The 13,991-nt window shown below is 46.9% G+C and overlaps 1 protein-coding gene across 1 annotated transcript in view; it reads right to left on the reverse strand.

Annotated features, from left to right (window-relative positions):
* The window catches only part of PPP1R9A (protein phosphatase 1 regulatory subunit 9A), a 290,332-nt gene extending 284,642 nt beyond the window's left edge, over window positions 1–5,690 (reverse strand). The window contains exon 1 of the mRNA XM_073677330.1: window positions 5,471–5,690. The gene's annotated coding sequence lies outside the window, so the exon portion shown is untranslated. The remainder of the gene's footprint in view (window positions 1–5,470) is intronic.
* Between the last annotated feature and the right edge of the window lie 8,301 nt (window positions 5,691–13,991).

The following is a 13,991-nucleotide window of genomic DNA, read 5'->3' on the forward strand; positions in this document are numbered from 1 at the left end:
GCGACGACTTCATTCAAGAACAAGAGCTGCTTTTATGTTTTTCTTTTTCGACACCTAACAAGGGTTAGATCTAGGGTTAGACTCAGGGCTAGAGTTAGGGTTAGGGATAGAGCTAGGGAAATAAAATTGTTACAGTAAAACAAAAAATATAGCAACGTTTAACTATTTATTTTGGAACTTTATATCTGATTTGAGCCAAAAATCTGAGAAAAAAAAAACTAGTAGGGTCAAAGGGCAAGCTTTAATTAAATCAATAGTGTCCTCGAAATACAATACATGTGCTTTGGGAAAAAGGGGTTTACTACTGGACTAATGGAAGGGACTCAGAGAGTCCTAACGGTTCATGGGTTAGGGGGTACAAAATATCTGCCTTTGTCTGGTGCGCCAGCATCCCACGCTTCCCACTACAAGAACAACGTGGATTATGACTCATGGGGGAACGGCTTCTTTTTGATTCATGGATATATATCTGACAGCTGAAGGCAAATCTTAATCTTGGTCTTAAAGATGCAATTATCTCAAAAGTTGCTTGGTAAAACCAAGTCTTCACTTGCCCATCTGTAGTCAATGCCTCGACGGCAAGTTATTGCTGGTTTTAGATGTATCACTGTGCAGAAAAGAAATGTTCGTGATATGAGGCTAGAAAATGAATTGGGGAGCTTATATTACACCTGACCTTTTCGATGTCCAACTGTGGACGGAAGAACCGATCATATGTGCAGCTGCATTGTGGCTCTGAAGAACAAGGGGTAAAACTATAAGAAAAAAAAGTTTACAGCAATTCCTACTATTTTAAGGATTAAACTAATGTTACACGCACGCCGCCAGGTTCAGATAGGGCGAGACGGGTTTCATGAATTCTTTGGAATCCTGGGGGAACCGTTACTCAGGGCGACCATAGACTGCAGCTTCTCTCAGGCACACAATAGATTCAAATGCTGACCAGACACATCTGACAAGAGTCTTCATAAACAGTTTAACAGTGGAATTTAATATGAAGCACGGCCAGTGCAATTCAGGGATATTACAGCAACAATCTTCATTACAGTACAGTCCGAGTTTCTTGAGCAACCGGCTCCAGTAACAATACAGTATTTTCTTCACAAGGCACAGTATTACAGTCTCTTCAGTAGCATAATTCAGCATAGATTAGATCTCTTAGCAGCACGCTTCTATGCATACACAACCACAGGCTTTTCCTTCACAAGGACACAATAGTACACAGCATTCTTTATCTTGCATGGAGATGGAGGGGGGAGGGTTTTATGAGGGAGATGATCCCTGTGACACAATTCCTTCCAGTCCTTATCTTCCTGCCCAATAATACTCTGCACTGTTAGTTCAGGGAGTTTATCTAACCTGTGTTTAGTTTCTCTCCTGATCTGAATCCTGTTCAGTTGCCTTCTGTCAGATACAGATAACACACCACCTTTCTCTTCGGCTTCAGCCAGACTACATTAACAATTTCCCCACAATCCCCCTGGGGCTCTGCTAAAACACTCCCTGTCTCCTGTGACTGTGTTAACCCCTCTAGTTGCTGGATGCTTCTGAAGCACAACACTTCCTGTCTCCTGTGCTTGTGTTATTTGTAACATTTGCTGGATGTTTTGGAAGCAACAGCACTACTTATGAATGTCACAATAATTATCCCCAGGGTTTGCAGTTAGCACTTCACTGATTTCCTATTGGGTTTTGGAGACCAAGTGGGTCCGTACCACATATCATGGAGTAGACCTCTGCTGTCTATGTCAGCCTGTGGTGGACATCCCATGGCCAAAGTAGAGAATGATGACAAAGAGCGTCTCTCACTTTGGAGGACCAGTCTTGTCCTGCATTACCCTTCATGTGAATAGACATGATGTAATACTTCATTGTTCCTGAGGAGGCACTAAATAAAACACTTACTTTGATCACCGATTATAGCTGATCGCTGGGGATCCCAGTAGGAGGACACTATATAATCTACTTATTATCAAGGAAGCTTTCCGAAGAGTAGCCATTGTCCTGCGAGGGAACACAGAGCTCCATACCTGTATTGTCCCTAATTATTAATATAAACCATATATATAGCATTCTAGAGCGGTTTTACTGATTGCTATCTGACAACTGCTATTCAGTGGTCCACAAAAATTGGGTGACAAGTCAACCCCAGAAGAAGCTGTAATGATGGCCACATTGATTGGCACCTACTGATTCAAGAAAGAGATAAAATAGATTATTTTAGGGTAGATTACTGGGGTCAAAGGGTTTCAAAAGGTCCAGGACAGATCATTTAAAGGGGTTAAATAAATGAGTTATGGATTGTTTAGAAATAATAAGCTGAGGCATACTGATCTTCTAGCACACCATCTGATCCAGGGTAGATCTCCATTGGCTTTGGAAGCGGTGTCTACCACATTGGGAAGTCAGGTGACTAGAAGAGAGCGTCATTGGAGAAACCTCCGATTACATATATAGGATGGACAACCCTGGGCCTAATAAAGGGCTTCTGGGACTCGGTTGCCCAGGGCCCGTGAAAACCTTGCTGTCCCCGGTCACATGCACAATGTTCAGCATGTGACCGATGCAGAAAGCTAGCAAAGAACCAGATTTGCAGAGCAGGACCAGCGGGGGATTGTAGAGATGAGTATTGAGTTTTTCTACACTATGCCCTGCTCTTCCCCAATCCTTGGGGGTTTGGGACTCTGTTGCCCAAAGTCCCGTGGAAGCTTAGAGCTGTGCCCGGTTACGTGCACAATGTGCAGCATGAGACCGATGCAGTAAGCTAGCAGAGAAACAGAGTTGCAGTGTAGGACCAGCGGGGAATTGTAGAAATGAGTATTGAGTTTTTCTAAACTATGCCCCGCTCTTCCCCAATCCTTGGGGGTTTGGGACTCTGTTGCCCAAGGGCCCGTGGAAGCTTGGAGCTCTGCCCGATTACATGCACAATGTGCAGCATGAGACCAATGCAGAAAGCTAGCAGAGAACCAGAGTTGCAGTGCAGGACCAGCGGGGGATTGTAGAGATGAGTAATGAGTTTTTCTAAACTATGCTCTGCTCTTCCCTTATCTTGGGGGGTTGAATGGTTTGTCTCATAGAAAAAAAAATCCCTTATGCTTTATGATGAAGGTGGTCCTATACTTAGGATTCCTTCTGTGATGATCGTCGTCCCGTTCTATGTTAAATTACGAGTCATTTATTTATATGGATGCCATGTGATACAATATTTTGCTGCAGGCCGGTTCCAAGACCCCGTAAAGGGACTAATAATGACATAAATATATCTATATATATATATATATATATATATATATATATATATACATATACACAACATATCATAAGAACATATACAATAAGTACATAAAGAAGTTGGGCTGAGTTCTTGCATCTGACCGGCCTGTTTATGGAGGGAGAGGAGGCATCGGGTATTTTGCTCACAAAGAAGACATTATGGTTCGACTTGCAGTAAAAATGCGGTATCAAAGGCAGGAGAGATCAGAGAGCGTATTGAAGCTGCTTATAAAGCAGGATAGGAGAGCCTCACCCTGGGCACCAGGCGGCGGGTCATCCCTGTACCACGCAGCAATATGATACATCTGCAGACACAAGCTGGAGAGGGAGCGCCACCACCACTTCTCCAGCTTTCTACAGATACATCAGTGAATACTTATGTTAATTCGGGGGGGGTGACAATAGTTACATTATGTTCTATATAAATCAGAACGTTTCTGCTATGTTGTAACTTTTCATGCCCCGCATGGCGGCACTGTAGCTGGTCTCGTGCTGATGTAATAGGGCATCCGAACAAAGGTAAAATTGTTACAAAGAAAATCCCTTTAATCGCAGCCGCGTATGGTCTACAAACATGGCTTCTAGCCGTACAACGCTATATTTGCACTATAAATTCCTGTAAACTTGAATCTGATTTGCTGGAAAAACTGGCACTTATTTCCATCAGAGACGGTAAAATAATTTGGAATTTCACAAGAAAAAAAAAGAGCAGAGAGAATCTTTTCTAATATGATATACTGTAAATTATTATTATTATTATTATTATTATTATCGGGCAGTTTCATGTCGCCTCAACCACAGTTTGAGAAAGAGTCAATCATGGGGAGATGTGTCCAGTGGGAGTTTCCCCTCCAACTATCCTAGGGAGCAACATGTCAATTAAGCCAGGAGGGGAGAAGCTACAGGGGAGACACCCACTGGACACTTCTCCCCATGCCTGACTTTTTTTCAAACTGTGGTTGAGTTTTTAGCTGCATTAACAATAGGAAACATGAAATAGCAACAGGCTACCTTATTGCTGTGAAAGGAGATTTAGAAAAAAGAAGAAGGAGTCAGGAACTGGGAAAAGTGCCCAGTGGGTGTCTCCCCTATAGCTTCTCCACTCCTGGCTGGTTTCATTGACAGGTCACTCCCTAGAATGGTTGGAGGGGAAACACCCACTGGAAACTTTTCCCGTTCCTGACTCTTACTCAAACTATATTTTTTCTAAATCTCCGTTCACAGCAATAAGGTAGCCTGGTACTATTTCATGTTTCCTATTGTTAATGCAGGTAAAAACTCAACCACAGTTTCAGAAAGAGTCAAGCCAGTGGGTGTCCCCCTGTAGCTTCTCTCCTCCTGGCTTGATAGACAGGTCACTCCCTAGGATAGTTGGAGGGGAAACACCCACTGGACACTTCTCCCCGTTCCTGACTTTTTCTCAAACTATATTTTTTCTAAATTTCCTTTCACAGCAATAAGGTTAGCCTGTCGCTATTTCATATTTCCTATTGTTAATGCAACCAAAACATCAATCACAGTTTGAGAAAGAGTCAAGCATGGGGAATAGTGTCCAGTGGGTGTCTCCCCTGTAGCTTCTTCCCTCCTGACTTGATTGACAGATCGCTCCCTAGGCTAATTGAAGGGGAGACACCCACTGGACACTTCTCCCTGTTTCTGAATCTTTCTCAAACTATATTTTTTATAAATCTCCATTCACAGCAACAAGATAGCCTGTTTCTATTTCATGTTTCCTTTTCTTAATGCAGCTAAAAACTGTTGACTGGCTCCCTTAGGGAGATTCCCTTTAAAAAAGTACCTGTCAGTGCTACTATGTGGTGTATTCAAGAGGACTCACATACTTGTGTTCCTCATGCAATGTCGGAGCATCATTTCCTAGGACTCTGCATTGTGCGGTTCCTCCTGAAAATGTATGAATAAATTGAGAACCGGTTGTTACCTTGTAAAAAGGGTTTCTCTTTCTACCCAAAACTGGTGACACCTGGTTGTCGGTTTATTAACACATGACAGGAGTAATAACAGAGGAACAGCACAACAAACAGATCTATAAACGAATATAAGTATTTACTAAGATGGACAGATCTTCTTTAATATTTATACTATATATATTTTATTATAATACTGTTCTAAATATATTATGTACTAGTAGCATTTTTTATTTTCTCGTTTTTATGAACTGTATAATAATTTTCTTTACCTTTCAAGAATGCTGACTATTGAGAAATGTATCAGGTGTCATTGCCGCCAAACTGAAGGAAATTTTCAGACATTTCCAGGAAGAACAATGGAGGGACTGAGAAATCCAGAATTCTAGAAAATGCTGCTTCTGACGCTGCTCTGTCTCCTTACTCTGCCCTGCATTCAGTGTACCTGATGTATGCAGCCTGGGAGCCAAATGTTAGCAGAAATGGTTAAGACCTGAAGATTTACTGCACTAATGGGAAATCTGCTTTAATCTCATGTAATAATTAACTCGCACTGGAGCAGATCACAATGGGTAGGACTGAAATCAATGGAGACTGTGAAGTCATAGGGGTGTGCCGGGAAACAGGTGTGAAGACATGTCTTACAGTAAGACACACAAGGTTTACCTATATACTGCAGGAAATAAATGGTAGAAACTAATAAAATAAGCATTAATTAGCTATTTAATCTCTCCCCCCCCCCCCCCTCGGTCCGGCTCTGACACTTCGGTGGTCCAGACTAGTCCTGCAATGATGACATCACTTCCACTAATGTGACTGCCATAGCCAATCAGCGGTCTCGGCCATGCACAACACTTCTACCGTTTGTAAAAAATTGTAGTATCTCCATCACATCCACAGGACCCCAATCATATCCTCAGTACCCCTATCACAGCCACAAGCCCCCATTACATCCACAGGACCCCTATAACAGCCACAGAACCCCTATCATATCCATAGTACCCTTATCACAGCCACAGGATCCCCATCACAGCCACAGGAGCCCTATCACAGCCACAGGACCACCATCACAGCCACAGTACCCCTATCACAGCCACAGGACCACCATCACAGCCACAGTACCCCTATCACAGCCACAGGACCACCATCACAGCCACAGGACCCCTATCACAGCCACAGTACCACTATCAGCCACAGGACCCCTATCACAGCCACAGCACCCCTATCACATCCTCAGTACTCCTCACAGTCACAGGACCCCCACCACAGCAATAATACCTCTATCTCAAGTCACAGGACCCCTATCACAGCAACAGGACCCCCATCACAGTCACAGGACCCCTATCACAGCCACAGGACCCCTATCACAGCCACAGGACCCCTATCACATCAATACGACCGCCATCACAGCCACAGGATGCCCATCACAGCCACAAGACCCATATCACATCAACAGGACACCCATCACAGCCACAGGACACCCATCACAGCCACGATACCCCTATCACAGCCACAGGACCCCGATCACAGCTACAGTATCCCAATCACATCCACAGTACCCATATCACAGCAATATGTCCCCCATCACAGCCACACAACCCCTATCACAGCCACACGACCCTTATCACAGCCACACGACCCCTATCACAGCAACAGGACCCCCATCACAGCAACAGGACCCCCATCACAGCCACAGGACCCCTATCATTGCCACAGGACCACTATCACAGCCACAGTACCCCTATCACATCTACAAGATCCCTATCACAGCCACAGGACCCCTATCACAGCTACAGTACCCCTATCACAGCCACAGGACCCCTATCACAGCCTCAGTACTCCTATCACAGCCACAGGACCCCTATCATGACCACAGGACCCCTATCATGACCATAGGACCCCATCACATCCACATGACCCCTATCACATCCACTGGACCCATAACACAGCCACAGGACCCCTATCATAGTCACAGGACCCCTTTCATAGCACAGGACCCCTATCATAGTCACAGGACCCCTATCATATTCACAGGACCCCTATCATATTCACAGGACCCCTATCACAGCCACAGTACTGCTATCACAGCTACAGGACCCCCATCACAGCCACAGGACCCCTATCACAGCCACAGGACCCCTATCACAGCCACAGGACCCCAATCACAGCTACAGGACACCCATCAGAGCCACAGGACCCCTATCAATCACAGGACGCCTATCACAGCCATAATAACCCTATCACAGCCACATTCTTATCACAGCCATTGTGTAGGAGTTATGAATACAAAGATATATATATATATTACTGTGTATATATCACACATGTACATACTAAACTTCCCAGTCTAGATCTACTGAGGGTTAAAAGTCACATTGTATAGTTGTTATGGAGAGTTGGTTCCTCCTGGTGGTCATAGGTGGTACTGCGCTATCAACTATAGAGCAACTAACCAAAACAAAGGTCAGAGGGGTAAACGTCTCTCCTTGTGGAGAGTGACATGCCAGTGTAAGGAGACTTATAGGCCATACATTGCTCCTTTGGGAAATTAAATATGAAAATTGACTCTTCAGAGAGGAAGTGGACTAGAACTCTAGTGCCACCTACAGGAAGTAGCGATCCTAAAAGTCAATATCGACCCTTTAACGAGCCCTGTCACATGACTTAGAGTATCTGGTTTGGCTTTTATCCTATTTGCAGACACGTGTTTCGGGTAATTTGCTTTGCAAAGAGGAGGGTAAAACACCCTGAAACATGTGGGGATGAGGGGTGCCATGCATACCAGGATTGGTGATGAGGGGTGCCATGCATACCAGGATTAGGGATAAGGGGTGGCATGCATACCAGGATTGGGGATGAGGTGTGCCATGCATACCAGGATTGGGGGATGAGGGGGCCATACATACCAGGATTGGGGATGAGGGGTGCCATACATACCAGGATTGGGGATGAGGGGTGCCATGCATACCAGGATTAGGGATGAGGGGTGCCATGCATACCAGGATTTGGGATGAGGGGTGCCATGCATACCAGGATAGGGATGAGAGGTACCATGCATACCAGGATAGGGATCTGGGGGACCATGCATACCAGGATTCGGATGAGGGGCCATGTATACCAGGATAGGGATGAGGGGTACCATGTATATCAGGATGAGGGATGGGGTGCCATGCATACCAGGATAGGGATGAGGGGTACCATGCATACCAGGATTGGGTATGAGGGAGCCATGCATACCAGGATGAGGGGCGCCATGCATGCCAGGATTGGGGATGAGGTGTGCCATACATGCCAGGATTGGGGATGAGGGGTGCCATGCATACCAAGATTGGGGGTGAGGGGTGCCATGCATACCAGGATTGGGGGTGAGGGGTGCCATGCATACCAGGATTAGTGGTGAGGGGTGCCATGCATACCAGGATAGGGATGAGGTGTGCCATGCATGCCAGGATAGGGGTGAGGGCAGCACATAACAGGATGGAGGAACAGCATTGGGGAACACAAATACCAGGATGGGGGCAGCACATACCAGCATGGGATAATACCAATAAAAATGCTCGCTACCCGGGCGTAGAACGGGCTCAATAGCCTATTCCTATTTTAAAGGAGTTAGTAACAATGGAAATTAACAATGACTTGGAATAACAATAAGGAGTCTTTCAGTAAGTAACAGTAAACGTAAGTTCTCTTTCTCTCTATATGGCCCTAGCGGGGGCCACCGATTCTTCCCACTAGGCCGCAAGTCTCTTTCGGATATATGCAATCAAGTCCCGTTGAGCCTCCCACGCACCAACCTGCCCCCACCCAACCTGAAGTCCTAATTCCAACTGTCCCCGGTACCGTAGGTGAAAGCTGGAAGTGACGGCCCTGCTCACTCATGCTGTTCCTCCACTACAGCTGTCACTCTACTCCTGTCACAGCCTTCTCTCCGCTCTTTCCGGCTTGACCGTTGACGGTAGTCTCTCAGGCTGGGGGCAAGGGGGTCTAGACCTCGGCTCTTGACCGGCAACGTCGGATTCCGGAAGATTAATCAATGCAGAGCGCGGGTCCTGGCCCTGACCAGCGTATGCAAAACTTGAGGCACTTCTGTGAGGGGTCCGGACCTTGTCAGGCGGTGTCCGACACTTTAGTGACACGGGCCTCCTGCTGAGGCCTGTCATGCTTGGCTCTGTGACACCTCTAGAACATGCTCTCTTGCTAGGCGCCAAATCTGCCTGCGGTTTGGTGAGCAAGACTTTTATATCCAAGAAATCCCTCCCGTGGGTCACCTGATCAGGTCCGGCATCTGAATTTACTCCCCCTTCAAATCTTCTAGCACAACTTGGCTCCGCTTGATTTCACCTGGTCAGCAGATGGCAATCTTTCCTCACTAATGGCACATCCTGCAAGAGTTCTTTTGATATTTTACTGCCTTCTACTACATTCCTCCCCCCTTTTTACTCGCCAGTCCCCGGGCGAGTGGAATCCTTGCGGACTTGACGTTTCTTCACAGGTAGTCCAAGTTCAGCCAATAGTTGAGCGCACTCCTTTGTTTTCGGCTAGATCTGAGAATAGACAAACTCATCCTGGGCATACCGGTAATGAGGAGGAATCCCAGCATTGGGCCGCTCGGTCCTGTGGGGCTCCTCTTGCAGAGGCGCCTCTGAAGTCCCTGAAGAGTTGATCACCGGGAATTGTAAGTCACCTCCAGGTTCATTCTCCGTCCCACTCGAATGCGGCATCGGCAGTTCCGGTTGGACCCAACGGTAGAGCAATCCATTCTTCCTCATCTTCTAAAACCTCCCTTTGTGGGGCTTCAGCCACTTCTGTTGGGGACTCAGCTCCGCTTCGGAAAAGCAGGGTCGCAGCATATTCCGGTGCAAAACTCTAGATGCCGCGGCGTCATCTTCCTCGGGTCCTACCTCGTAGACCGGGTTGTCTGGGTGGACCTTCTTCACTACTCGGTAGGGTACCGCCTCCCAGTGGTGATCCAGCTTGCTCCCGGGCCACTTGGCCGGCACTAGCATATGGTCCCGTGGCTGGAGTTGTCCACGTGACATTGGGGACCGACTTGAATGTTCCACTTCCCGCAACTTCTGTTCAACTAATCCTCTTACTGTCTGAAGTCGGCGTCGGTGCTGTCGGATCCAGGGACTTGGGCTACCGCCCGGACCAGAGTCCTCTGTTTCCAGCTCCAGTTCAGTGATTTCTCGTCCGTTCTGACCAAACAACAGCATGTAGGGAGTGTAACCAGTAGTCGCATGGACTCAATTGTTATAAACTCACATCAACTCAGACATGAATTCAGGCCACTTCATCTTTTTGTCCTCTTCCAGGGTTTACAATATTTGTAACAGGGTTCGGTTAAAGCGATAGCAGGCCCTGTTTCCCTGGGGATGATACCACGTTGTTCAGGATTTACCGATTCCGTAGATACGAAACAGCTCGTCTCTGGAAGCAGGCCACTGGTCGGAGGGAATTCGCTTCGAGCACCCATATATTCGGATGAAGTCCTGACAGATGGCCCTGGCTGCAGCCTCGGCTGTCTGGTCCTGGGTAGCGGTCACCACCGTGAACTTGGTAAAGTGATCAGTCATCACCAAGCAATACCCGCCATTGTATAAAGTTCTGATCATCAGATAGTCGATCATCAGGACCTCCAAAGGCGCAGAAGTTCAGATAGTCTGAGCAGGAGCTCTCTGTTCCGGGGGTTTATTTAGCTCACACCTGCGACATTTTCGGCATACTCCTTCAACTTCTTGCCGCAGTTGGAGCGAATACACCAGCCGTTGTAACCACAGAAAGGTCTTCTCCACACCAAAGTGGGCACCCCTCTCATGAGCTTCTTTAGCTAGTTGCCCTACTAACGCTTCAGGAGCCACCACTTGCCAGATAACATCGAACGCTCGAGGCAGTTGAATCCTTCGGCTCAGCAGGCCATCTTTCAGGAAGAGCCTTTCCCACTGGTCCAAAATCTGCAGGGTAGTTGGGAGTGAAGCAGCCCTAGCCTCTTGGTCAGGTCTTTGTCCCAGGGTGACCCATTTTCTCAGCTTCGCTAGCTGTGGATCGGACTGTTGCAGGTGTAGCCACTCTTGAGCGGCCCAGAATCTGGGTGGGTCTGGGCTCTTCTCCAGACTCCTGAGCGGCTATTAACAGTAGTGACAAACTGCCTGGAATCTGGGATCTCGTCACCTTAAAGCTCTTCGTCTATATCTCTATTCAGCTTAGCTTGGGTGACTCGGGACAGGGCATCCGCATGGGTGTTCAAGGCCTTAGACCGATAAAAGATCTTGTACTGATATTTGGACACCTTTGTGACCCATTGCTGTTCTATGATAAACTTGAGAAACAAAGAGTTTTTTGTAGGCATAAAAAATTCAAATTTTATTACAACATTTAAAAGTACATATAGAAAGTACGATATAAAATGACAGTGTATAGATGGTAGCAAAAAAATCACTGAAAAAGACAGCAAGTTGTAAGAATCTCCATGATCCCAAAATTCAAAAGGCAGAATGATGCATACAATAGAACAAGTAATAAGACTATTTAATAATATAGGTCATATGTGTATATATTGCTGCATATCAAACATATCCATAGATACACTCCAAAATAGAAGGGTAATGGCTGCCAGAGAAAGGGATTCCCAGATGGAAAAACTCTTATATATTGTTTAAGTCATCTTACCCAGTGGGAGGCCGGACATAGATCAGTGAGAATAGACGCGCAGTGGCAAGCCCCGACGCGCGTTTCGCAGCCCAGAGTGGCCGCTTCCTCAAGGGGAATGAACAAGAGCAGGAGAACGGAGCCCTTATCTGCCATGGTGTCGGTCACGTGTGGACACACGTGACCGATCACCTGACTCACAAGTAGGTGTGGTCTGGTGCCTGTAAGCGGCGCATGCCACCCCCCGCCCCAGGACGCGAGCCCAAGCCGTCAGGAGCCAGTGCGCAAGCGCCGGCGCGCGGCCTGGACTAGGGCCAGGCGCCCACGCACGCACCAGCCCTACAGAGACAGCTGAGCGCGCGACCAACAGCGGAGAGAGCGGAGCACGCGCACAGCATCCAGTAACTGTGCGTGTGGTCAGAAAGATAGAATACACACAAATTTCATACAATGGGTGCAAGCTGCATACAGAAATGTACAATGTCTCAAAGTAAGCAATTTGGATTAGAGAAAAAGCACTATTAAATCACTTTATCAATTCAGAACAGTGATGTTTTCATATTGCATCTTAAGGGCTGCATCTATCAGCATCTAATCACTTCACAGGCAGTTCCGATCAGGCATAGATATACATCATTCAGCACAGAGGGCCCATTGCTCCAGACATGAAATAGAAACTAAAAGCAAAATATAAAATTAAAAATAGGAAAATTCCATATATACAATAAAAACAAATAGTGCCATTGCGCAACAGAAAATATTTTGAAGCACAAGAGAGGGAAAGGGAGAAAAAAAACGAGAGGGGGAATGGATCCAAAAAGAGACTGGATTAAATAAGGGCTCAATCAGGTTTACAAGAATGAGGAGAAGGACAAAGACTCATTTAAACCATAAGGGGATAGAGTGCCCAGCATAGTGATCCACTTAGCCTCGGCTTGTGCCAGGGCTTTTCTCACATTGCCCCCCCGGGCACCCATATGGACCACATCGATCCCACGAATCTTGAGGCACCCAGGGTCGCAATTATGGGCCGCCCTGAAGTGTCTCGGAATTGTCTTTAATTCAGTAACATCAGCCACTGTCCTGGCCGCGCCAATGTCCCGCACGTGCTCCCGTATACGTACCCGGAGCTCCCTGGAGGTCAGTCCAATGTATACCAGAGAGCAATCACAAGTTGCGTAGTAAATTACGTTACTCGTACCGCACGAGATGTGATGTCTGATATTAAATTGTCTTGTACCATCCGAGGACGCAAAGGTGGTGCAGCGCAGGACATTGGCGCAGGCACGACAATGGCCGCAGGGAAACATGCCCAAAACAGGGCCACGGGAGCCAAAGGGATTAGGTTTTGTAGCAACATAATGGCTGGACACTAAAATATCCATGAGGTTACTGGATCATCTGGGGGTCATTAGGGGATAATCCCCAAGAATTGGTCCCAGGGAGGCATCGGTCGTCAAGATATTCCAGTGCTTCATCATAATACTCCTCATATTATCCCATTCGTGATTATACGTAGATATATATCGTATCTTCTTCTGCCCGTCACCATTATTTTTATGTTCTTTATTTGGATATAGTAAATGGTTCCTTGGGGTACGTCTTGCTCGTTCATACCCCCGCCTCACACATCTATTACTGTAGCCGCGTGATGCGAATCTTGATTTTAAGTCGGTAGCTTGCTCCTCGAACTTATGGTCCGAAGAACAGATCCGCCTCGCCCTCAGGAATTGCCCGACCGGGACGGCCCTAATTGTTGTTGGATGATGAGCACTACTCGCATGAATAAGGGAATTGGTCGACGTTGGTTTCCTATAGATGTCCGTCTGGAGGCGGCCCGCATCATCCACCTCCAGACAGACATCCAGGAACTCAATTTTGCATGCATCATATTTATACGTCAACCGAATTCCCCACATGTTTGTATTTAATTGTGCCATAAAGTACTCAAGCTGCTGCACCGACCCACGCCAAAAAAACAGAATGTCATCGATATAACGCAACCAGCACAGCACATGGTCCGCGACCCCGGCGCCCCCGTCACCAAAAATCTGCCTCTCCCATGCGCCCAGGAAGAGGTTGGCGTACGAGGGCGCGCAGGCCGCCCCCATCGCTGTGCCGCGCTTCTGTAAATAGATATTATCT

Source organism: Phyllobates terribilis, unplaced genomic scaffold, assembly GCF_046119375.1.
Source record: "Phyllobates terribilis strain yellow unplaced genomic scaffold, ASM4611937v1 Scaffold_4__5_contigs__length_816908805, whole genome shotgun sequence".
Lineage (NCBI taxonomy): Eukaryota > Metazoa > Chordata > Amphibia > Anura > Dendrobatidae > Phyllobates > Phyllobates terribilis.